The sequence below is a fragment of the Bison bison genome, unplaced genomic scaffold, assembly GCF_000754665.1.
Source record: "Bison bison bison isolate TAMUID 2011002044 unplaced genomic scaffold, Bison_UMD1.0 scf7180017864040, whole genome shotgun sequence".
Classification (NCBI taxonomy): domain Eukaryota; kingdom Metazoa; phylum Chordata; class Mammalia; order Artiodactyla; family Bovidae; genus Bison; species Bison bison.
This window is the reverse complement of record NW_011494612.1, coordinates 4364539-4377574: the sequence shown is the minus strand read 5'-3', so window position 1 is coordinate 4377574 and position 13036 is coordinate 4364539.

The window sequence follows — 13036 nt, the reverse complement described above, 5'->3', positions numbered from 1 at the left end:
TGCTTTTGAACTGTGGTGTTGGAGAAGACTCTTGAGAGTCCCTTGGACTGCAAGGAGATCCAACCAGTCCATTCTGAAAGAGATCAGCCCTGGGATTTCTTTGGAAGGAATGATACTAAAGCTGAAACTCCAGTACTTTGGCCACCTCATGCCAAGAGTTGACTCATTGGAAAAGACTCTGATGCTGGGAGGGATTGGGGGCAGGAGGAGAAGGGGACGACAGAGGATGAGACGACTGGATGGCATCACTGACTCGATGGACGTGAGTCTGAGTGAACTCCGGGAGTTGGTGATGGACAGGGAGGCCTGGCGTGCTGCGATTCATGGGGTCGCAAAGAGTCGGACACAACTGAGCGACTGAACTAACTGAACTGATACAAAGAAAGGCCTTAGGGAACCTGGGCTGCTATTGTATATGCTGCATATGCTCTTGTATATAGAATTCTTATCTACATAAAATTCAGAACTCTTGCTTTGGTACTCTTATGTGTTCTTGAATTCATAGTTTGATTTGTGGAAACTACTATATTATAGGACTATGCCCTTTTTTTTGGAATGAGTCATTGTGTCTGGGGCCTTGTCATCACCAGGGTTTATTGACCTGGATGCTTTCAGGTATTTCCTTATAACATAAAAAAGAGCTTTTGTATGAAGTACAATATAAAATATAAAACCCTAGCAACATCATTCATTGAAAAAGCAATTATGAAATCTGATCTCATGCATTTGGCATGAGCATTTGACATTCTAATGATAAAAATTAAACCAATCATAATTCAACAATGCCCAGATTTCCCACAGGTCACTCACAAACACACATACAAACACACACAGAGGCTTTGTAAAGCCAGATTTCAGAACTTAGGCACTAACTGGTAAAAAAAGTTGTGAAGTTAAGATCTTGGAATGGAATTTCTTGAGTTCATAGTCTGATTTTATCACTTGGGCTGTCCATTAGCCTATGTGATTCATCTTTTAAAGTAAGACTAGCAGATGTCCCCACAGGGTTATTGCGTGGACTGAGATACCTTTAACAATTGTGCAAAGCACAGTACCCAGCACGGATGGGTTCTCAGAAATGTCAGCTACTGTTAGTATTATTCTGGAGAAGGCAATAGCACCCCACTCCAGTACTCTTGCCTGGAAAATCCCATGGACTGAGGAGCCTGGTAGGCTGCAGACCATGGGGTCACGAAGAGTCGGACACGACTGATCGACTTCACTTTCACTTTTCACTTTCATGCACTGGAGAAGGAAATGGCAACCCACTCCAGTATTCTTGCCTGGAGAATCCCAGGGATGGGGGAGCCTGGTGGGCCGCCGTCTATGGGGTTGCACAGAGTCAGACACGACTGAAGCGACTTAGCAGTTAGTATTATTCACAGGCAATATGGGTTAACTGGAAATGAGTTACCTTTGATAAAGACTAAAACTTAAATAATTAGGTTATTATTATCATTTTGTACTAATGGAAGATACAATCCTGAGATTTTATCTGTGTCTAAACGATCACAGCACAGATGGAGAGAAGGCTGCTCAAGGGAGGCCAGCAAAGAATACCCTGTTTGGAGGAATTAGCTGCCAATAAGAGAGTGTGTTCCTTGGAAAGGAAGTTGGGCGGCCCTGCAATCACAGAAAACTGGGAGCCAGGACGCAGAGAGAGACCATGAGAACCCTTTGCTATCCACAGGAGATGCAGATGGTATGGTGATCGCAGAATCCAAGGATGTCATCCCTTTGGCAAGGCTCTCTGTAACGTGGGAAAGTCCCTCAAGCTGTCTTAGCCAAGGGACTTTTCCCAAAGTCATCTGCATTCTTTGGTTGTGACTCTGCTCCCTCAAGCCCTCCTCATAATTAGAATCTGACTTCCTACATAGTGTAACTTAATAAACCGACATTTTAGGTCTACCACTGTTCCAGGTATCCTTTTAGTTGTGAGAAACAGTCTCTCAGAGTCCAATCACAGCAGATGAGTGAGAACAATGAATCCCCAGACCTACTGGACAGAGGTTTTTCCAGCTAATTTTCTCTAAGAAAATTTTCCCATCTCTTCACATTTCTCTAGTATATAGCAGAGCTATTAATAACAAGGTACACCTGAAATCTTATTCAGGTCTTCTGTCCCTAAGTCCAACATTCTTTCCATTATGAGAAATGGTCTTTCCTATGGTTTGAGCATACTTTTTTCAACCTTATTCTTATTTAAAGATACTTAAAGGGGAGGATTAGAGAAATGGTCAGTGTCCTAAACCCCAGATGTGTACTGAACAAAGGATGGAGCTCTGGTTAACTGTTATTCTACCATTAGAATAGGTACTATTTTATACCTAAAAATAGTTAATCAAACTCAGTGTGATTCAGTTAGAGCACAAATGCATATCATATTGGCAAATTATTTGCTGACAGGCATCAAAAGCAAAGCTTTCAAAGGAATGGGCTCGCAGCGCCTACTAGTGGTTATTTTTTATCACTGCATAGCTGGTGAAAACATTTTCTGTGTAAATAGGAGCCTGACTCATAGGCAAACATATTAACCACAAATTCCAAATGTGTGATCATTCGATCCAAATGCAATGTACATTTGCTTGAGAAAGTTCTACTCATATATTAAGAGGTATCTCTTTAGGAAACCAAACATGAAAACATAAAACATATATGAAATTACTTAGGTGAGATTATTCATTTAAAAATAAAGTACTTTTAATAAGATCCCTTTTTAAAAGGAGAAATTTCTCTTGTGGATTTTTCTATTTGGTAAGGCAAAAATTCCACATACACGCATTTTTAGAAATATTGTAGGGCAAATCCAAGTGTAAACTAATGTATTAAACATAAGCTTTAAAAATTAAATGCCATTTACAATAGTGAAGATATAGAAACAACCTGAGTGTCCATGAATAGATGAATGGGAAAAGATGTGGTATATTACAGTGAAATACTACTCACCCTTAAAGAAGGTAAAATCTTGCCATTTGTGATAACATGAATGGATCTTGAGGGTATTAATGCTAAGTGAAATAAGTCAGAGAAAGACAAATACTGTATTATTTCATTCATATGTAGAGCAAGAAAAATAAATGAGTAAACCAAACAAAAACAAACATGTAGATACAGAGAACAGAGTAGTGACTATCAGAGGAGAAGGGGCAGAAAGAAGGCAAAATGAGTAAAGGGTGTCAACTGTGTAATAATGGCAAGAAACTGAACAAAGGAAGCAGCTTGGTTAACTGTTCTTCTACCATTTATACCTAAAAAGAGTTAATCAAACAGTGTAATTCAGTTAGAGTACAAGTGTGTATCATACTGGCAAGGCATCAAAAGCCCACATTAAAAGCAAAGTTTTCAAAGGAATGGGCTTGCAGCAGGGAGCATGTTGTGGTATACAGAATTAGAAATATAATGTTGTACACATGCAGCTTACAGAATGTTATAAAGCAGTAAAGAATAAAATAAATACATCAATAAAAATAAATATAAAAAAACATAAAACAAATCTTTTCTTACCCGCCCCTTAAAAAAAAAATTAAATGCCCTGGGAGTCGGGGGGTTTTGTCTGGTTGGTTGGTCACTGAAATCTGGGTCTGGCATGGTGCCTGGCAAGCATTAAGGTGCTCAATAAATATGTGTTGGATGCTAGTGAACTGAAGTGCATGTGTGCATGCTAAGTAGCTTCAGTCGTGTCAGACCTTTGTGACCCTACGGGTCATAGCCCGCCAAGCTCCTCTGTCCATGGAATTCTCCAAGCAAGAATACTGGAGTGGGTTGCCATGCCCTCCTTCAGGGGATTTTCCCAACCCAGGGATCGAACCCAAGTCTCTTATGTCTCCTGCATTGGCAGGCGTATTCTTTACCACTAGCGCCACCTGGGAAGCCCCTACTTCCCAGGTGAACTGAAGGATCCTGCCAAAGAGATTGAATTTGCAAGTCTCCAGGTTTCACTGGGATGCTGTCCTACTCTGTTCGGGCTGCTATGACAGAATACCATAGACAGCAGAAACTCCTTTCTCACAGTTCTGGAGATGGGAACTCTAAGATCACGGCACCAGCTGGTAGATTCTGTGTCTGCTGAAGAGTCCTGCTCCTCGTTCATAGACAGCAGTCTTCTCACCGTGTCTTCTCATGGTGGAAGGAACAAAGGAGCTCTCTGGGGGTCTCTTTTATAAAGGCACCAATCCCATTAATGAGGGCTCCCTCCTCATGACTTATTCACCTTCCAAAGACACCAATTCCAAACATCATCACATTGAAGATTAGGTTTCCTCATATGAATGTTGGCAGGACACAAATACACAGTCTATAGCAGATGGGACTCCAAAAACACAGCACAGAAGAAATCAGGTGCGGATTATAGCTGTTCTAGGGAAAGGGCAGGAGGCAGAGTGAAGGCCTATTTTGGTCTATGCCGCCATCTGCGACCCCCATGGACTGTAGTCCACCCGGCTCCTCTGTCTATGGGATTTTCCCAGCAAGAATACAGGAGTGGGATGCCATTTCCTCCTCCAGGGCATCTTCCAGACCCAGGGATCAAATCTGCTTCTCCCGCATCTCCTGCATTCCAGGCAGATTCTGTACCTGCTGAGCTACTGGGGAAGCATCAATATTATACTATTTCAATTTTTTTAAATGGCTAGAAGAGAAGCTTATGTTTCAATCACACCAATGGTTTTTGTTGTTTCTTACATAAATAAAGATTCTATTTTATGAAACGATCCTGAATGAGAACATTCTTGGACACCAAGTTCCCAGGGAGGCATTCGACCAGGGAAGTTAAGGGCACTGGTGTTTAGAAACTCAAATTCCATTTCCTGTCAGTAAAATGGTATTAAGAATAGTAATTATTTCATAATAGCCATGGAGAATGCATTGCTACATGTAAAGTGCTTGGAGCATTGCCTAATACATAGTAAGTACTCAGTATGTATTAGCTTTTACACCAAAAATAGTTAATCAGTTGATTGTAAACCTGTTTGAAATTAACACGATCTTAACCTTCATTTTACACAGCTGCGAAATTCAAAACATTTCATAGTCTAACAGCAGATGAGCAAGAATTTGAAAGGAAAGCCAATGGCATCTCTTCTCTGACTACAGGATAAGCCCTTTTTTATCAGCTATTTCTAGGCACTCTCTGATTTCTACCATTAAGATTTAACAACTAAATTCAATTCCTTTTTAATCCACTGACAATATTTTTACAGGAATTAGCTTGGCCACTGGAGGGCTCTCACAGTCTCTCATTAATGCTATTTAAAATGATTCAGTAAAAATAACTAATTCAAAGAATGAACATCAAAAAATGCCAATAACACAACTGACAAATCTCTTTTCAAAGGTAATTCAGCAATATATAGCAAATACAATAAAATATGTATATTCTTTGATCAGCTTCTAACAGTCTATCTAAAAAAAAGTATTATGTGGCAGCCTAGATGGGAGGGGAGTTTGGGGGAGAAAGGATACATGTTCGTGTATGGCTGATTCCCTTAGCTGTTCACCTGAAACTATCACAACATTGTTAACTGGCTATACCCCAGTACAAAATTAAAAAGTTTTTAAAAATTATTACAAAAGTGTTCAATTAACTCTTTCAATTTACATTTCAATTAGGTGTTCAGCTAAGAAGTAGATGATATCTTGCTGCTGCTGCTGCTGCTAAGTCACTTCAGTCGTGTCCAACTCTGTGCGACCCCATAGACAGCAGCCCACCAGGCTTCCCCGTCCCTGGGATTCTCCAGGCAAGAACACTGGAGTGGGTTGCTACCTCCTTCTCCAATGCATGAAAGTGAAAAGTGAAAGTGAAGTTGCTCAGTCGTGTCCAACTCTTCACAACCCCATGGACTGCAGCCCAACAGGCTCCTCTGTCCATGGGGTTCTCCAGGCAAGAGTACTGGAGTGGGGTGCCATCGCCTTCTCCGAGATGATATCTTATCTCAGTTTGATTTCAAAGTGCAAACTGCTAATTTAATTTCAAAATATCAGTACAGTTAGAGACTGATCTTTAAATTATATTTGGAAAATATACACTGAAATGTTAACAAGCAGTTCCTTGGAGTAGTGATATTGATGGGTTTTCCTCTTTTGTGTGTAAGCATTTTCCAATTTTCCATAATGAACATGAGTTGATTTTATGATGAGAAAAAAATGTTTAATTTTTTATTTTAAAATATTTTGGGGGAATTCCCTGGTGGTCCAGTGGTTAGGACTCCATGCTTCCACTGCACAGGGCGAGGGTTTGATCCTTGGTCTGGGAACTAAGATCCCACAAGCCATATGGCACAGCCAATAAATAAATTAATTAAATATTTTCAAATTTTAAAAATATTCATTATTATAAGGGTATATAAAGAATGCTCATGTCCCTGTACACTATGTGATGATTATGTTACTACCTCCCTGGCAGTCCTCTTTGGAACATAATTCAAGCCCTTGAGGATACAGGATCACACAGGCCTTTTATGACACAACCCCCTCAATACCCGCTTCCCTCCACTGTATAGCCCCCTACCCCAAGTAACATCCACACCTCGTACAGAAACATCACAGTCTCATCCCTTATGCTTCATACCTGCCCTTCGTTCTGCAAGAAGTGACCTCTCCACCCAGCTACTTTTCAGTCACCCAAAATTAGCATAAGAACCTCCTGTGACATGACTATCCTACCTCCTTCGATGAAGTTCTGAACAGTTCCCATAATACCTTGTGCATGCTTTCAACAAAACTTAAATTATCCATATTTTATCCATCTGGTTTCTAATTTAACTGTGTGAGTTGTTTCTCAGAAAGTATAATATTGCATTCATTACTGAATTCTCTGCTTCCCTGGTGGCTCAGACAGTAAAGAATCTGCCTGCAATGCAGGAGACCTATGTTCAATCCCTGGATCGGGAAGATCTCCTGGGGAAGGGAATGGCAACCCACTCCAGTATTCTTGCCTGGAGAATTCCATGGAGAGAGGAGCCTGGCAGGCTATAGTCCATGGGGTCACAGAGTCGGACACAACTGAGCAACTTTCTTTCACTTTCTTAATATGGCATTCATTACTAGCCTCCAACCTATCCTCACATAGTTCCTTCTACCTAGAATGCTTTCCAACACAGCCACAGCTCCCTCTCTCTCCAGCTCACTTCTAAGTTCTGTCCAGGGGTCATTTGGAACTGGAACGTTCCTCACCCCAGGATGAGTGAAGTCTCTTCCTCATGTTTCCCTAGCCCTCTGTATAGGACTGAGTCATTCTGCTATCCACCTGTCTGGGAGTTCCTCAAAGGCCAAAGTTGTACCTGACTCATTCTAGGAAGTCCAATATCTAGCAGAGTATCAGTGTCAGGCCAGGCAAACAGTAGTCATTTTCATCTGAGTTAAACACCTTCTCTTAAAGCTTTTCAAACCAAAGTTCTAATTTGAATGTCTAAAGCACTGCGGCCTCAACCCAAATCACTTTGGAGAAAAGTTCTGGTCCTAGCCTGTGGTAAGCAACCTCCAAGATGATGCCCAGTGATCCCCACCTCCTAGGATTCGCACCCTTGCATAGTTCGCCCCACATTGTTCCAGGGTGAGTCTGTATGAACAGCACATGACAGAAGTGATGGGGTATCACTTGCAAGATCAAGTTATAAAAAGACTGTGGCTAAATAGATGAGTGGTAAGAAAAACCATCTGGAGAAGGCAATGGCACCCCACTCCAGTACTCTTGCCTGGAAAATCCCACGGATGGAGGAGCCTTGGAAGGCTGCAGTCCATGGGGTTGCTAAGAGTCGGACATGACTGAGCGACTTCACTTTCACTTTTCCCTTTCACGCACTGGAGAAGGAAATGGCAACCCACTCCAGTGTTCTTGCCTGGAGAATCCCAGGGACAGGGGAGCCTGGTGGGCTACCGTCTATGGGGTTGCACAGAGTCGGACACGACTGAAGCGACTTAGCAGCAGCAGCAGCAAGAAAAACGATCAACTAGGAAACTCCAAGCTCTCATTCTCCCACAAAAAGATCCAAAGAGAGAGAAAGAAAAGTGAAGTCGCTCAATCGTGTCCGACTCTTTGCAACCCCATGGACTGTAGCCTACCAGGCTCCTCAGTCCATGGACTTTTCCAGGCAAGAGTACTGGAGTTGGTTGCCATTTCCTTCTCCAGGGGATCTTCCCAACCCAGGGACTGAACCTGGGTCTCCCACATTGCAGGCAGACGCTTTACCATCTGAGCCACCAGGGAAGCCCCTTTGAGAGAGAAAGAGAAAGACAAGAAAATGTCAGGACCAACTTTGTTGTTGCTCTGGAAAACAGTCAAATGTTAATAGCAACCAAGCAAACACCCAGTCAAGAAAGCCACCTTCAAAATGACAGGAAAGTTTGGGACATTTTTATTCATACTTTCACCTTCCTCGGGCTTCCCTGATGGCTCAGATCAGAGAAAAATCTGCCTGCAATGCGGGAGACCCAGGTTCGACCCTGGGTCAGGAAGATCCCATGGAGAAGGGCATGGCAACCCACTCCAGTACTCTTGCCTGGAAAACCCCATGGACTGAGGAACCCGGTGGGCTACTGTCGGTGGGGTTGCAAAGAGTCAGGCACGACTGAGCAACTTAACTTTTTTTCACCTTTCTGTCCCAGTGCAGCAGCAGCCCCATTGCCAGTTCCTCCCTTGAACAAGGGAGCAGAGCAGACCTTATTTAAAACCATCATGTACATCTGATCTGACCTCTCTGGGGAATCTTTGTACTACCAACACAAGAGTCTCATCTTCAATTTGCCTAACTTGGAACTCAGATGCAAAAAGCAGTGGGTACTGCTTGTAAAAGATGCAAGGTGAACTACAGACTCAGATGCCTGGGACAAAATATTACAGGTGTAAACAACCAACAGACTGTCTAAAAACTAGAGGGTAAGTTAGGATGAGATTCTCTGGGAAATTAGAACATTCAAAAACAGCTATCTATAAGATGGGGAATTTAGAAAGCCCAAGCAAGATGCATACCCAGGAAAGTCTTAAGAGTACCTAAGTTTTCACTTTGGACTGATTCCTAGGTTCAGAGCAAGCCTACCTAAGTACTGAAGGAGCATCTTATACAGCCAAGCTGCAGGCTGAGAGAAGTAGTCAGATCTTGTATTTTTCCGCTTTTCTGTTTCATGAGGTTTTGTTATTGTTTTGTTTGTTTAGCTCCTGGCATTCAAGGAACTCTTTCAAAACATTAGCTGAACATGAGCTAAAGGAACAGACACTTTCATGAGCACACACAATCAGGAATAGTCTTTGCAAAATAGTGTGGAAAAGTCTCAAAGCAAGTGGACTATCACAGACTACTGCAATAATTTAAAAAAAAAAAAAAACACCTTCAGGAAGAGGGAAAATCTGATTTCCAGTTACCACATTATAGTTGTCAAATGCTTAATTTTGGATAACAAAAAATCATAAGGCATACAAAAAATGAGCAATATATAATTCCTTACAAAGAACAAACAAACTGACAGAAACCACCCTCATAAAAGTCCAGACATTGGACTTGTTACACAAAGACTTTATAACAAGGGTATTCAACATGCTCAAAAAGCTAAAGGAAAATGTGGACAAAAAAGAAAGGAAATCAGGAAAATAATTTATGAACAAAATAAGAATATCAATAAAAGAATACAAATTCTATAAAATAAACCAAATTCTGAAAAATGACGGGAGTCCTAGAAGAGAGAAAACAGCAGATTATTTGAAGAGATAATCCCTGAAAACAGTGCAGTTATGACAAAATACTTAAAATCTACAAATCTAACAAGCTTAATGTATTGCACATAAGGTAAACTCCCATGCCAAGACACATTATAATCAAACTGCTGACAGACATAGGTAAAGGGAGAATCCTGAAAGCAGCTACAGAAACGTGACATCATGAATAAGGAATTCTCAGTAAGATCACTAACGGTGGCTCAGCCAAAACCTTGAAGACTAGAAGTCAGTGGAATGATGTAAAATGCCAAAAGAAAAACTTTTCAACAAGAAATTTATATATGGCAAAACTGTCCTTCCAAAATGAAGGAGAAATTAAGACACTGCCAGATATTCTTGCCTGGAGAATCCCATGGACAGAGGAGCCCGGAGGGCTACAGTCCATGGGGTTGTAAAGAGTCAGACACTACTAATGCACATGCACACAAAAAAAAACAAAAACCGACTACCACTAGACCAGTCTTACAAGAAATGTTAACGGGAATCCTTTAAATTGAAATAAAGGGATACAGTAGACAGTACACTGGACAGTAACTTAAGAAGAAATAAAGATCTCCAGTGAAGGTGAATACATGGACAAATATAAAAGCAATTATTGCTTTTTTCTGCAATTATTATTATTGCAATTTTGGTTTATAACTATTTTTATTTTCTAAGATGGAAATTTATAGCTACAAAAGCATCCATTAAAAAAGATCTCAAACTCTGAGAAACTAGAAAAACAAACTAAACTCAAAACTAGTAGAAGGAAATAATATAGAGTGGAAATAAATAAAATAAAAACTATAAAAAGAAAATCAATAGAAATCAAAAGTTGGTTCTTTGAAAAGATCAACAAAATTAACAAACCTTTACCTATATTGACTAAGGGGAAAATAAAGACTCAAATTCCTAAAATCAGAAATGAAAATAGGAACATTTTAAACTATTTTACAGAAATAAAAGGATTTTGAGGATGCTATGAACAATTGTATGCCATCAAATTAGATAAACTAGATGAAACTGACAAATTCCTAGAAACAAATGAACTATTGAAAGTGACTCATGAAGAAACAGGAGACAGATAAAACCTATAACTACTAAGGAGATTAAATCAGCAATCAAAACCTCCCAACAGAGCAAAGCCTAGGACCAGATGGCTTCATTGGTGAGTTCTGTCAAATATTGCAAGAAGAATTAACACCAATTCTTCTCAAACTCTTCCAAAAAAATCAAAACAGAGAGAACAATTTCTAGGTCACTTTATGATGCAGGATTAACTTAATACCAACTACAAAGATGGGGCTTCCCCGGTGGCTCAGAGGTAAAGAACCCACCTGCAGCAGGAGACGCAGGTTTGATCCCTAGGTTAAGATGCCCTGGAGGAGAGGATGGCAACCCACTCCAGTATTCTTGCCTGGAGAATCCCCTGGTCAGAGGAGCCTGGCAGCGTACAGTCCATAAGGTTGCAAAGAGTCAGACAGGAGTGAAGCAACTGAACATGCAAGCAGGCAACAACAAAGACACTACAAAATAACCAACAAAAAACTACAGGCCAGTATCCCTTGTGACTTGCTACCAACATCCATGAATTTAACAAACCAAATTCAGCATATTCAGTTCATTCACTCAGTCCTGTCCAACTCTTTGTGACCCCATGGACTGCAGCATGCCAGGCCTCCCTATCCCTCACCAACTCCTGGAGCTTGCTCAAATTCATGTTCATCAAGTCGGTGATGCCATCCAACCATCTCATCCTCTGTCATCCCTTCTCCTCCTGCCTTCAATCTTTCCCAGCATAAGGATCTTTTCTAATGGATCAGTTCTTCACATCAGGTGGCCAAGATACTCAAGCTTCAGCTTCAGCATCAGTCCTTCCAATGAATATTCAGGACTGATTTCCTTTACAATTGACTGGTGTGATATCCTTGCAGTCTAAAGGACTCTCAAGAGTCTTCTCCAACACCACAGTTCAAAAGCATCAATTCTTCAGCACTCAGCTTTATGGTCCAACTCTCACATCCATACATGACTACTGGAAAAACCACAGCTTTGACTAGACGGACCTTTGTTGACAAAGTAATGTCTCTGCTTTTTAATATGCTGTCTAGATTGGTCATAGCTTTTCTTCTAAGGAGCAAGCATCTTTTATTTTCATGGCTGCAGTCACCATCTGAAGTGATTTTGGAGCCCAAGAAAATAGTCTGTCACTGTTTCCATTGCTTCCCGATCTATTTGCCATGAAGTGACGGGACCAGATGCCATGATCTTCGTTATTTGAATGTTGAGTTTTAAGCCAGCTTTTTCACTCTCCTCTTTCACTTTCATCAAGAGGTTCTGTAGTTCCTCTTCGCTTTCTGCCGTAAGGGTGGTATTATCTGCATATCTGAGATTATTATTTCTCTCTGCAATCTTGATTCCAGTTATGCTTCATTCAGCCTGGCATTTCTCATGTTGTCCTCTGAATATAAATTAAATAAGTAGGATGACAATATACAACCTTGATGTATTCCCTTCCCAATATGGAACCAGTGCATTGTTCCATTTCTGATTCTAACTGTTGCTTCTTGACCTGCACACAGATTTCTCAGGAGGCAGGTAAAGTGGTCTGATACTCCCATCTCCAGAATAATTTTAGGTTATATATAGCCTAAAGAAGAATATTAGGCTACATATAAATGTATGAAATGAACTTGTTGTGCACCTTAAATTTATAGAATGCTGTATATCAAATTATTTCAAATACATAAATAACAACACATTAAAATGATTATACACCATGAACAAGTGAGATTTATTCTTAAAATGCAAAAGACAGTTCAATTTATGAAAACCAAGCAATGTACTATATCATAGGAATAAAATGAAGGGGAAAACTACATTATCATCTCCACTGATACAAAAAAAAAACGTTTGACAAAATTCAGCACTATTTCATCATTTAAAGAAAAAAAAAATTCAACTCGGTATAAAAGGGAGCTTCAAGATGATATAGACCATATATGAAAAAACCACAGCCAACATCATACTCAGAGGTAAAAGACTGAAAGCATTCCCTCTTAGACAAGAGCAAAAAACAAGGATGCCTGCTTTCACCACTTCTAGCATTGGAAGTTCTAGTTGGAGCAATTAGACAAGAGAAAGAAACAAAAAGCGTCCAAATTGGAAAGGAAGAAGTAAAAATTATCTCTATTCCCTAGTGATTTGATCTTGGTAGTGATGGTTTTAGTCACTAAGTTGTGCCCAGTTCTTCTGACCCCATGAACAGTGGTAGCCTGCCAGGCTCCTCTGTCCATCAGATTTTTCAGGCAAGAATACTTGAGTGGGTTGCCATTTCCTTCTCCGGGGATC